The sequence below is a fragment of the Notolabrus celidotus genome, chromosome 1 (assembly GCF_009762535.1).
Source record: "Notolabrus celidotus isolate fNotCel1 chromosome 1, fNotCel1.pri, whole genome shotgun sequence".
Classification (NCBI taxonomy): Eukaryota; Metazoa; Chordata; class Actinopteri; order Labriformes; family Labridae; genus Notolabrus; species Notolabrus celidotus.
This window is the reverse complement of record NC_048272.1, coordinates 32,921,305-32,932,510: the sequence shown is the minus strand read 5'-3', so window position 1 is coordinate 32,932,510 and position 11,206 is coordinate 32,921,305. Positions and strand designations below refer to the sequence as shown.

Genomic DNA, 11,206 nt, shown 5'->3' with positions numbered 1-11,206 from the left:
GTACGTTTTTTTCGCTTAAATGTTCATAAAGACTTTTTATTGCAACAGCTCTTTTTACGTTAGCCCAGCTTTGCCATCAGGACATGCCTTTGAAGAATTACCCCTTTTCAGTTTTTTTTACTTTGACTTATGTAAAACAAACTAAAAAAAGTTTCAAACAACTGTTATAATTAAGATCTATTGGTAAGGACTCAGGTGTCCATTCACATCTGAGGGACAAAAACACTCATTGGGGGTCAACAAAGTTCAAATCTTGGCTAGAGACCATTAAACAACAGGGAAAGGACCATCATCAACCACTGAACAGAGTGGGTACTTATCACAAACATTAAAATACTGTGTGAGCTGTTAAATCTCCATTCGGATTCTCAAGTACGACAATCCAACAACCTGCACACACCTGGTGACTCTAACAACTCTCTGATAGTACATTAATGGCTCATGTGAATAACTCATTCAAACAAGTGTTTAGCATGCTAATGCATCTGTGATAACGTAAAGATATGTAACTTATTTAAATGAAATGAACAAAAAATAGCAACAAAAAATGATTTTGCTCATTAAGTCCCTTTACAGGCCTTGACATCACAGTAATCCATAGTAGTCCATTTTCCAGAAATAAATTGCTGAGATCAATTTATTGATGTTTCAGATCTATACTGATTCATCAGAGAATATATTTAAGAATGTAGGTGTAGCATTTATTGCTCCAGAGTTTCAAGTTAATGTTTGGAAAGGAATCAGTGAAGGGTTGTGAGTTTACACAGGATAAATGATTGCATTATTACTCTCAGTACAATGGAAAGAGGAAACAAGAGCATTGAGATCAGTCATGTGTTCGGATTCGGTCATTCAGTAGACAAATTGAGCCACATACATGTCGATGGAGATAAAACAAACACTGTCTTTAGTGCTGTGTCTGGTTCAGGTACATGTTATTTGAATACATTTGCTAAGTTATTTTGCAGTAATTTGGGTGGGGGACATTTCTTCTATAGATCTATAAAAGCAGAAAAAACAATTATTTCCTCCTAAAGATCTCATACTGTGCATGAAACGTTTCAGCAACATGATAAATCCCACTCTGAATACAAAGCTTGACTTTGAGGATGTTCACACAAAAAGTTTCTTCTTTGCATTTATCCTAAATTTATATCACTCCACCTGAGCTTCAGCTGCAGAAGACCTTTAAAGAGCATGTCTCATCTCTACCAGCAGATGGCGCTCTGCTCATGTCTATCTGACTGCAAATGAAAGCACATAAAGTTATATGATGCTAAAACTGTTTGCCCACTTGGCTTGGTTTACAGTAATATTATCTAAACAGTGATACCTGCAGATGTAATGCAGTGAAGAAACATGGCTGGAAACGTTCACTGTCGAAATATAAAATAAATAGCTTACATAAAAACCATCAGTATTGTGTTTTACTGATAAATGTATTTTCCCTTTAACAATGTAAATGAAGGTAATGCATCATTTAGCTTCCTTAGTTTCTGTTGTGTATGTTATCATTTAACATTTAGCTCTGTTGATGGTGGAAGAGTACAAAGACTGATATAAAGCAGTGATACTTGAATGCGTAAAGAAGTCTCAATTTAAATGTGGTTGTGTAAAGAAGTATAAGTTAATGAACTTAAATTAAAGCATCATTAAAGCTCCACAGTACTCGGCAGATCAGGCTGAAGCAGCTCTGTCACGCAAGTGGCACTCATGAAATACAGATACAGAACATTAATATCTTCTCTGTCTTCCTCTTGAATGTGTGCATTTTCTTAATTAAGTACCTGTGCAGAGTTGAAAAGACACAAGTATCCCCCAATGGTCTCAACTTAGTCAAAAAGTCTGGACATGTTTGCTTCTTTAAAGCTCCTGTTATGTGAGCAGATTTGGAAGATACAGAAAAACAAATATCCTCACAAGATATGTTGCCTCCTTGTCATAAAGGGACATAAACATGAAGCTAATGTCATCTGAAGGATCAATATTTAAAGTTACAATTCACTAAATTACACTTAAAGGTACAATGTGTATTTAGCAGAAGAGACATGGTAAAAATGTAATATAATATTTATAAGTATGTTTACTTTAGTGTAAAATCACCTCAGTTTAAAAACAGTTTTTTTTTTGTTATCTTTGAATGAGACTTTTAAAGGAGCAAGAAGATGCAGGTGTGTAAAGAGCAAGCTCATGCCCATGAACCATAAAACTCCTTGCTGTCACGAGTGGGAGTCAGTAACGACAGAGCTCTGGATCTGTGGGAGTCAGAATATATCAGTAGCTCTAGTGCAGCTGCTGTCTGCAGCGACTAGACTTCTCTGACGCACTGAACGCAGGTTTAAATCATTACATTCAGGACTGACTGAAAGCTGAAATGAAGTGCGTCTTCAAAGTCTTCGTCTCTCATTGTTTTTTTTAATCGCATAATGACTCAACCCATGGTCCCCACCTTATCGCGTGTTAGGCGTGTTAGGTGTTGAAGAGGAAGACTGAGCTGAAATAACAAACTGTACACACTTTTATGTCCTCCAGGTAATCTTGAGCATTTAGTGCTTCACGTTAGAACAAACTGATACGTCCAAATTCACAGTTTATCAGTGACTCGTACATCAAAGACCAATTAGTTGATCAGTCGGCGTCAGGAGGAGGAACATGTAGCCGAGTAAATATTTTACTTTTAAATATTATGAAATTTTATTTTCAATGAACATTCTCAAAACTTCAATGTAGCCTAATATATTTTGCCACAGTATTCAGTGAGGCCGAGTATTCTTGTGCACCTTCAGCCCTATATTGAATATAAATATGTTTACATGGTTCCACTTACTTGTTGTAGCAGGGGTCTAGAAGTAATGATACACACAGAAACATGTGACAAAGCTGCACTTTCACGGCAAAAGTCGTGCAGCTCCTGTCATGGTAAGACGAAATGTGATGCTCTCTCTCTTTTGCTTTAAGCTAGCTTGTTTAAAAGTTGTTAAAACCGTTTCAGACTACGTAAAATGAATTTCATAGCGTTTGTTAACATGTATATGAGTTCTACCATCGATGTTGGTTGGTAAAACAGACTTTAAACAATGTTAAATATGACAGAGATTTTCCCAAATTTTTATATTGTGTGACTCGCTGCAGGAGAGAGTATGTATATGTGTGTGTGTGTGTGTGTGTGTGCATGTGTGTGTGAGAGACCTTTCCTTGTGCCCCTCTTTCTAGAGAATACATGTGCAGATCTTGACTTCTGTGTGAGTGACTTCTTTCATGCTGACAAGCAACCATCTTCAGTCTGCTACATAATGTGTCACATCAGATAAGAGTACAAAAATGAAAGGACAAATTCTGGCAAATTCTCAAATAGAGCATATACTAAGACCTTGAACTGTGCTTTTGTTAAAGTCTGTTAAAATAAGCTGAATCATGTGGTGGAGCTGGCCCCATCTTCCGTTCTGGTTCCCCGGTTGGTTCTCAACAAAGCTTCTGAACTGACCGATCCCCTCTGTGGGTAATGCACATTCATATTGATCATTATCTCATACAACCCCACTTTGAAAACACTGAAATATCCATTTAAGAGGGGAGCTATATGGTAGACTAGATATTGCAGCAACAGCACAGAAGAATCTTCTAAAGTGTTTCATTAAAATGACAACAACAGCCCGACGTCTGGGAGGAAACATCTCTGATAGCACGAGCAGGAGTCAGAGCAGGAGTATGAACTGATGAAGAGTCATCCAGTGGTCCAACTCAGTAAATACACACATGTAAAAGTTTGGCTTCATTTTTCAAATTAATAGTTTACTTAAGGTGATAATTAACTCTTAATTAACAGCTCAGGAATTAACCCCTTCTTACCTCTAACCCCCAGAGAGGCACTAAATATCTGTGTGTGTAACAACAGATCTGCAGTCTCTCCCTCATGCCCTGGATGTGAACACATGCAGCCAGATGTAAACCGCAGCCGGCTCTGCGTAACTCTACCCTGAAGTTTGCCAAAACAGATCCATCATCATTTACGCCCTGCTGAGCGCTGTTTGTCCCAGCAGCTGCCCGCCTGCTAAAGGTCAGAGCACAAGAGACTGTTTAGTGGCTCTGAGCTGAGCATGAAAGGCCAGCCTTGACGGGTCCAGCAGCAGCAGAGCGCGAGGCAGAGAGGAAATGAGCGTGAAATGAATGTCACATTGAAATCAAAGGGGGGAAGATAAATGAGAGAGGTGGTTGGAAATCACCTGGACCAGGGGGCGAGAGAGACAGAGAGAGGGCGACGGGTGGATGGATGGATGGATGGATGGATGGAGGGAGGAGTAATTATTAGTGATTGAGCGGCTCATGTGTTTCATTAGGAGTGGGCTGTACACACAATCTCTTCTCTGTTGGGCCGTGCCAGAGCCCGGCAACACCGGTTTATTTGACCATCTGAAATCTTAACAGTTAATACCTGTATGTTTCCAGCATAATATTGTCTCTGGCACAGATTGCCAGAAAATGTATCCCAGAAAAAATAAACGGCTGCTTTCGCATGCCAGGTAACACAAGGGCCATGTGCTGAGGCCAGGAAGGGGCAGGGTGAGGGGGGAGGAAGCTGAGACAGGTGAGATGAAGAAGAAGATTAAGAAGAAGAAGGAGCGGGGAAAGGAACAAAAGCTTTTTGATGTTGGATGAAGTTTCTCATTTTAAAACACAAAAGTACCCTTAAAGCTGGGAGTCAGATTTAGATACACTTTTTGTTATATTGGTTAAAATGATCTTTATGTCCTGATGGCAATCAATACATAATGTGTTCTTATAAAAGAGCGAAAAAAAGCTGCTATCTACAGCCGGAGTAAACCTGGGAAAACACCAACCAATCCCTGCCAAATTATGAACCAATCAAATCCCGTCCTGCCGTTCTGCCCACCTCCTGCTCATACATTTCCCCGGCGTGCATTTCCCGTACCCTGACTCTATTCACTGCCCCTCTCGCTCGACCTCGGGCCTGTCCCCTCTGACCCGATGAGGTGCTTTGTTCAGGACTGTAGTATGGATCAGGGTCTAAAAAGCTCTCACCACTGGGACTCTGATAAGCAAAAAAATGAAAGACATTTAGTAAGTCCTACAGAAAATGTAGATGAATTGTATGTATTATAACTTTTCTCCTGATATCATGTCACCGATACAACTGGATAATGCTAGCATGACAGTTGTGAGAACTAACAAGAGCCAAGTTTGTTTGTGTTTTTAACTTTCACTGTGATAATGTTTTGGTGTTTTCTTACCGTGAGACATGATTTGACGTATATTGCAAAACACAAACGATGTGCTGAGGACCGGTTTCGAATCAGTCACGATCAAATGGTCACGAATCAGCGGTCCTCATGCATGTGAGTATCGTTTTGGAGGAGCTCAGAGGGGAGGGGGGAGGGGTTAGACAGAGTCCTGAGGACATGCTACATTCAAATTCATGCTAGTTTTACGTGACTACCAACCCAAGCTTTAATTTGCAAAAGTGCACAAAATGCATTTTAATTACAGAAGAGAAGCTTTTTTTTTCAGCTGAGAAGTTTTCACTGTGTTGATGTTATGATGACGAATGTCTGCTGAACCAAGTCAACAAGAACACTGATGGGTCCAAGTATACCTTCTACCTCTAAACTGTGATTGGCTGTTTCTGTTGTCAGAGGCTAAACTTTTCTAAAATCATGTATTTGGTCTGTTTCAGGCAGCTGATTATTTTCTGTGTATTTGAATGTAGTACAACACCTTTTGTCAGAACTTTACCTCAGGACTTGGCATAAAAATCTTCTTTTCAGCCCTTCAATAATAAATCTTAGAAGATTTCAGTGAGAATAATTCACGCCTCCCGTGCAGTCAATGCCCCAGTTGGACTACTCGAGTCAAATGATCTGGATGCGCCCCAAGATTACTTCAAGGGAATAAGAACGACTCCAGAGCATGTGAACTCCGAGCATCAGAGAAGAAATGTGAATGCAGGATCATTTCTCCTCTACTGTTTTTGTTTTCGGATGTGATAACTGTGGCTGTGACTGTAACTGTGGGACACATCATTGTCTTCCTACTAAGAACCAGACATACCTTGTTCTTATTAAATCTATAAAGACAGATCAGCCTTTATATTTCAATCAACCAATCCATCTATCAATGAATCTTTATTTGCCAAATCACAACAAATGTTACCTGAAGACTCTTTACAAACAGAGCAGGTCTAGACCATACTCTATGTTCTATTATTAACAAAGACCCAACATCAAGACAGGATAAGATCCAGTCCCATCTTACAGACAGGACTCAGTCTGATCTCATCTTAATCCACCATGAGCAGAGCACTTTGCAGCCTTTAGCAAGTTAAAGTGACAAGGAAAACTTCCTTTAACAGGCAGAAACCTCGAGCAGAACCAGACTCATGTTAGACACACATCTGCTGAGACCGAGTTGGAGAGCGGGATAGAGGGAGATGAAGAGAGAGAGATGATAGTGGTGAGACAATAGTAGTTGTAGCAGCTGGAGTCTGGCATGTCCGTAGCAGCAGGCTGTGATCCAGAGATCCAGAGGATATTACAAGACAAGGGAGCTCAGGGACTCCAGAAAGGTCTATGGTTATTATTAATGTAGAAAGCAGTTACATAAAACTTCCTCTTTTCTCAATGTTGAAAACCATCGTACATGCTCCTGGTCATGGCTATCGTTGCAGGTTTAGCTGATGGAATTTGCTCCAACATTGTGTAATGTTATTATTTTTTATTTTATTTTTTTATTTGCTGGTCTCATTGGTTTTACTCATCTTTTGGTCACATACAGTATTTAGTAGTTCTTGTTGCTCTTAACAGACTGTCTATTTAATGGTAGATTATGGCAATTTCACCTTTACATTTTCAATGTTTTATCATTTTTTTTAATAACAGCCCCCCGCCTTCTTTGATGATTATGTTTGAGTCTGTTTTAATGTTGTCTGTACCTGTGCACCGTTGTGAATCAGAGTCCTGCATTATTTTGTTTTCCAAGAATTAAAACATAGACGAGAATGACGCTGATCCTGCCAAGTCTAAACTCACAGTGCTGCTATTACAAAGACTTAGAGAAATCTCTTTGCCTGACTCAGGTAATAAGAGGGTATACATTTGTCATCTATATTTCTGCAAGAAAGCAAATCTGTGTATCCCAAAGTGTCAAACTATTACCTTTAATGATAACCTCAGCATTTTTGACTTGAGCAAAGAGAAGCCGTGCTCTCACTAATCATCTGTGAAAACAGAAACACCTGCACACACGCTGTGATTTTTCATCATCATGTTACAGAGCTCAGCCTGCCTGCAAACGTTTCCACATCCACACATTTCCACTGTGCGTCAAAGGAAAGGGGGGCAGTGGAAGGTGATAGGCTACAATAATCACCTCCACCACCACCATCCTCATCATCATCATCATCATAAAACACACACATACTTGCAGGGACATTTTGCACACACAGTTTATCGGGGGCCAGAGTGGGTTTTTCTTTTCCCCCGGGCTGGCAGCTTCAGGGAGGAGGAGAGCTAAAAGTCAACATTTCCAGGGTGAAGGTAAATGACAGAGCTGCAGCCACTCAAACCACAGGCACGTTAAGCAAACACCTGCGGCTCAGGTGGAAAAGCAAGGCCTCTCGGGCCAAGAGAAGGAGCTCTTTCTCTCAGGATCAACCCTCTCAGCATATGGCCACTTGACACGACTCGAGCTTTGAGTGAACGCCGTAATTTTAATAGAAGATGCAGGGGCACTTTTATAACCTCTGATGTCAAAACAAGAACTCAATTAGAGTGGAATTAAGTGGGATAATCAACGGCATGCCACTTTATTTAATCATAAATCCTGGTTTTATATTAAATGCAGAAATATAAAAATCACAGAACATGTAGGGCACGAAAAAGGAGTGTGTTTGTGGTTGTGGTGGTGCAGTGGTTAGCACTTTAGCACTTTAGCATCAAAGCTAAAAGGTTCCATGTTTAAAGAAATGCAGGTTAGGTTGACTGGGGAGTCTGACTTGCCTGTGAGTGTGAATGTGGGTGTGAATGTCTGTATTTATGTTTTTTCCTTGTGATTGACAGGAAACTTGTTGATGCCATCTTTTGCCCAGTGTCAGCTCTGGTCAGCTGCAGCTGCCTGCAGCCCTCAGAGGAGAACATGTGATCAAAAAACAGCTCTAAACAGTGACAATTCATCAATGAAAGGTCTCCTTTGCAGGTAATATTTACATGGCATTAGGCCCCTGAAGTTTTCAGATGATTCATTTAAAAGTTGATACAAGGGTCTAAAAATACTGTTATAACAAGTTAAAGTCTTCATCTGACATCTTTTCAAACTTAAATCTTTGAAGCTAAACTGCTGGTTTTGCAGTGCAGTAGATCAATACCGATGCATGAATGCTTTAGCACAATGTCACAATTGAAGTTGCTGTATATAGAGTTTAAATTCAGTTGTTGTTAAATGGGAGTCGAGCCCCTTCAAAGGGTCACCAAATGAATCCAGCGGTTACTTCTGGTTTAATTTTTAACTGTACTTAAAGCTCCAATGAGAAAATTTCATTTTGTGTCTTTTTGGTGCCCCCTGTGAAGAACACTGCACATTTAATTGTTTTGCTGGGTCTAAATATCATCCACTGTGGGTCTTTGTGGGGAAATGTAAACATAGGCACTTCCGGTTCGTGTGCTCTTCTTGGCCTCATCTGACCTGGTGACAGAGTTACAAGCATTGTCGTTATCCTAATGGTCTGATTCTAACTTCCCACAGTAGCTTTAGCAAGGAGCCTCAACAAAGCAGTAAGTGTCAGAAAATCATTGTACAGTGAAAAAAAACAAAGCTTCTTACAAAAATATAGAAACATTTAAATGAAGGGACACCTCCAAATATAACCAAAGAAGAACTTCAAATAGAAACTAAAAGGTTGTGTAAGTCTGCCAAATGTTTTAAGAGAAAACAGTTTTCAAATATTGTGCAGAAAATCACTCACATTAATAGAATTAAATCATAGTCCCTAAAAGGTTCAGTGTGTAGAAATGTGAGTATTCAGAGATATCTAGCATTCAGATTATAGATTGAAACACTCCCCTGCGTATCCCTTTCATCAGTGAGGCGATGGTGGCCTTCAAGGACAAGAAGCTGCTGTGATGCATGACAAGTACGACCCTCCATTTGTCAAGTCTTACCATCAAAATCACTGTCAATCAAATTCAATAACAACCTCTCTTCTTCTTCTTCCAAGTGGTTCATTTTGTGCTGCCTCTCACAAAATACAAAAACACTTCTGTTACTAGTTTGTCCATTCTGTGCTACGTTATCATTCTAAGTCAACAAAAACAAAATGATTTATATATTGAGGTGATTATTCACTAATTTAAACTACTTATGAATATTATATTAATTTCCTACCAAGTGTGTTCTGATAAATGCTGCAAAATACTGCACACTGTACCTTTAAGACTCATTTTGGTGACCTGTAACATTTAATGTTGATCCTTTCTCCGTTCAGATGACAACATATGTTTCATGTTTGTGTCACTTTAAAAATACGATGCAACATCCTGTGAACATATTTGTTTTTATCTCTAGAGGGTGAATCATAATGAATTGGAAATGCCTTCACTTTTTCGTTTCAACTTTTAATGACTGCATGGTTTTTGTGTCAGTGGCATCTTGTGGGAAAGTTTAAACCATAACATACAACTTTCGGTAAGTTTCAACCAGCAGCAATTTCATGAGACTGAAATCAATTTGTTTATTTCTTTTTGTCCAAAAGGAGCCAACTTAGTTAAAGCATCTCCAAACACTCAAGAAAATGACTCAAAACTAAACACTTGAGATACTTAAACCAACACAGTTAAATTAAGTTAATGTCTGCAGGAGATCTTAATCGACTTTGGTCCTTTGTGACCTCTTTTTCAGGGGATTTCTTTCTGTTCATGCCTCCTTACCTGAATCATGACCCGGACAGAAAAGGACTGAAATTTCAGGGTTTGTAGTACCTGATGTTGTTCATGTTGCTGCTGGGTAAAACATTTCATCATATGTCTTTTTGTGTTTGTTTGTTTTGCATGTGCGTTTGAAGTTTCTAAAAAAAAGTCTTCATATGAATCTTAAAAGCACCTTTGTAGACAGGACAGCTGGTGTCAGCGTGATGGTTTGGCATGTAAACGACCAAATAAACTCTGTCTGACACACAACAACACCACAGACATATTCCAGGAAACATGTCCATCACAAGGTTCATACTATAACCAACATATTCCTCCATAACAGCAACTAAATATTCTGACGTAAATGCGGTCGTCTGATTGTACGTCTGTTTCTTCCTCTGTGTTTTAACCTGAACTCTGTTTTTCCAGCGCTGCATGAGAAAAGCCGTCCTGTTCCACGCTCACTGCGAGGGTCACCACGAAAGGTTTACAGTTCACCAAGCGTGTCCAGACTTGTCACAGTTTCCATGTTTGAGCCTCAGTCTCACCAGTTACTGCTCTCTTTCTGTGTCTCTCTGCCGTGTCAGAGGAGCCTTGGCCCTGAACCACTACCACCACCACGTCTTCCATCCTGGGGAGCGTTTTCTGCAAGCGATGAAGAAACCAATAAACAGACTCTCGCTGTGATCCATGTCACATTGTTTGGCCCACCTGCAACCTGTAAACTCCTCACCATGGACTGGATGTTCTCAATTTGTTCCATGAGGAGGCCCTGGCTTATATTAGCCTAAAGGGGGCACTGGAAGAGCATCTGGTCCGAGCGGCAACACAGCAGCACACTTGCTGGCTCTGGCTTCAGTTTCAAGTCAATTAACAAAACCCGGGAAAAAAAACACAAGACGGGGAGCAGAACTTCTGTCAGAGAGCGGGGCGGATCAGGGCACAATGATGGTTTTAAGTGCTCGAACACTTTGCACAAATAGTATTTGTTGATGTAGTAATTTCCAAGAAGTGGGGGCTTAGTTCATGTGAAATAACTGGGAAAAGCACTACGATAATGACAGAAATAAACAGTCTAAAACTTTGTGTGTTTTTGAAAACAGAGTACTTGGACACCAGAAGAAAGCTGTGGTGGAAGAATTATTTAGATCTTTTTCTTTGGTTTTGATTTAAAGTTGGTAATTACAAGTAAAAAGTCCTGAAGGACAATTTCCATGCTTACGAAAGTGCAGATTTTTCATGAAAATGTGAAGGTTTAATTTCAGTAGTATTTCAATAGTTGTCTGCTT

The 11,206-nt window shown here is 39.8% G+C and overlaps 1 long non-coding RNA gene across 1 annotated transcript; it reads left to right on the top strand.

Moving 5' to 3' along the window:
• The first annotated feature begins 2,816 nt into the window (after positions 1–2,816).
• Positions 2,817–11,002, top strand: LOC117814096. The gene is made up of 4 exons (XR_004631508.1): positions 2,817–2,919; positions 8,073–8,208; positions 10,347–10,402; positions 10,505–11,002. It is a non-coding gene; the product is annotated as an uncharacterized LOC117814096 (long non-coding RNA).
• The last annotated feature ends 204 nt before the right edge of the window (positions 11,003–11,206 follow it).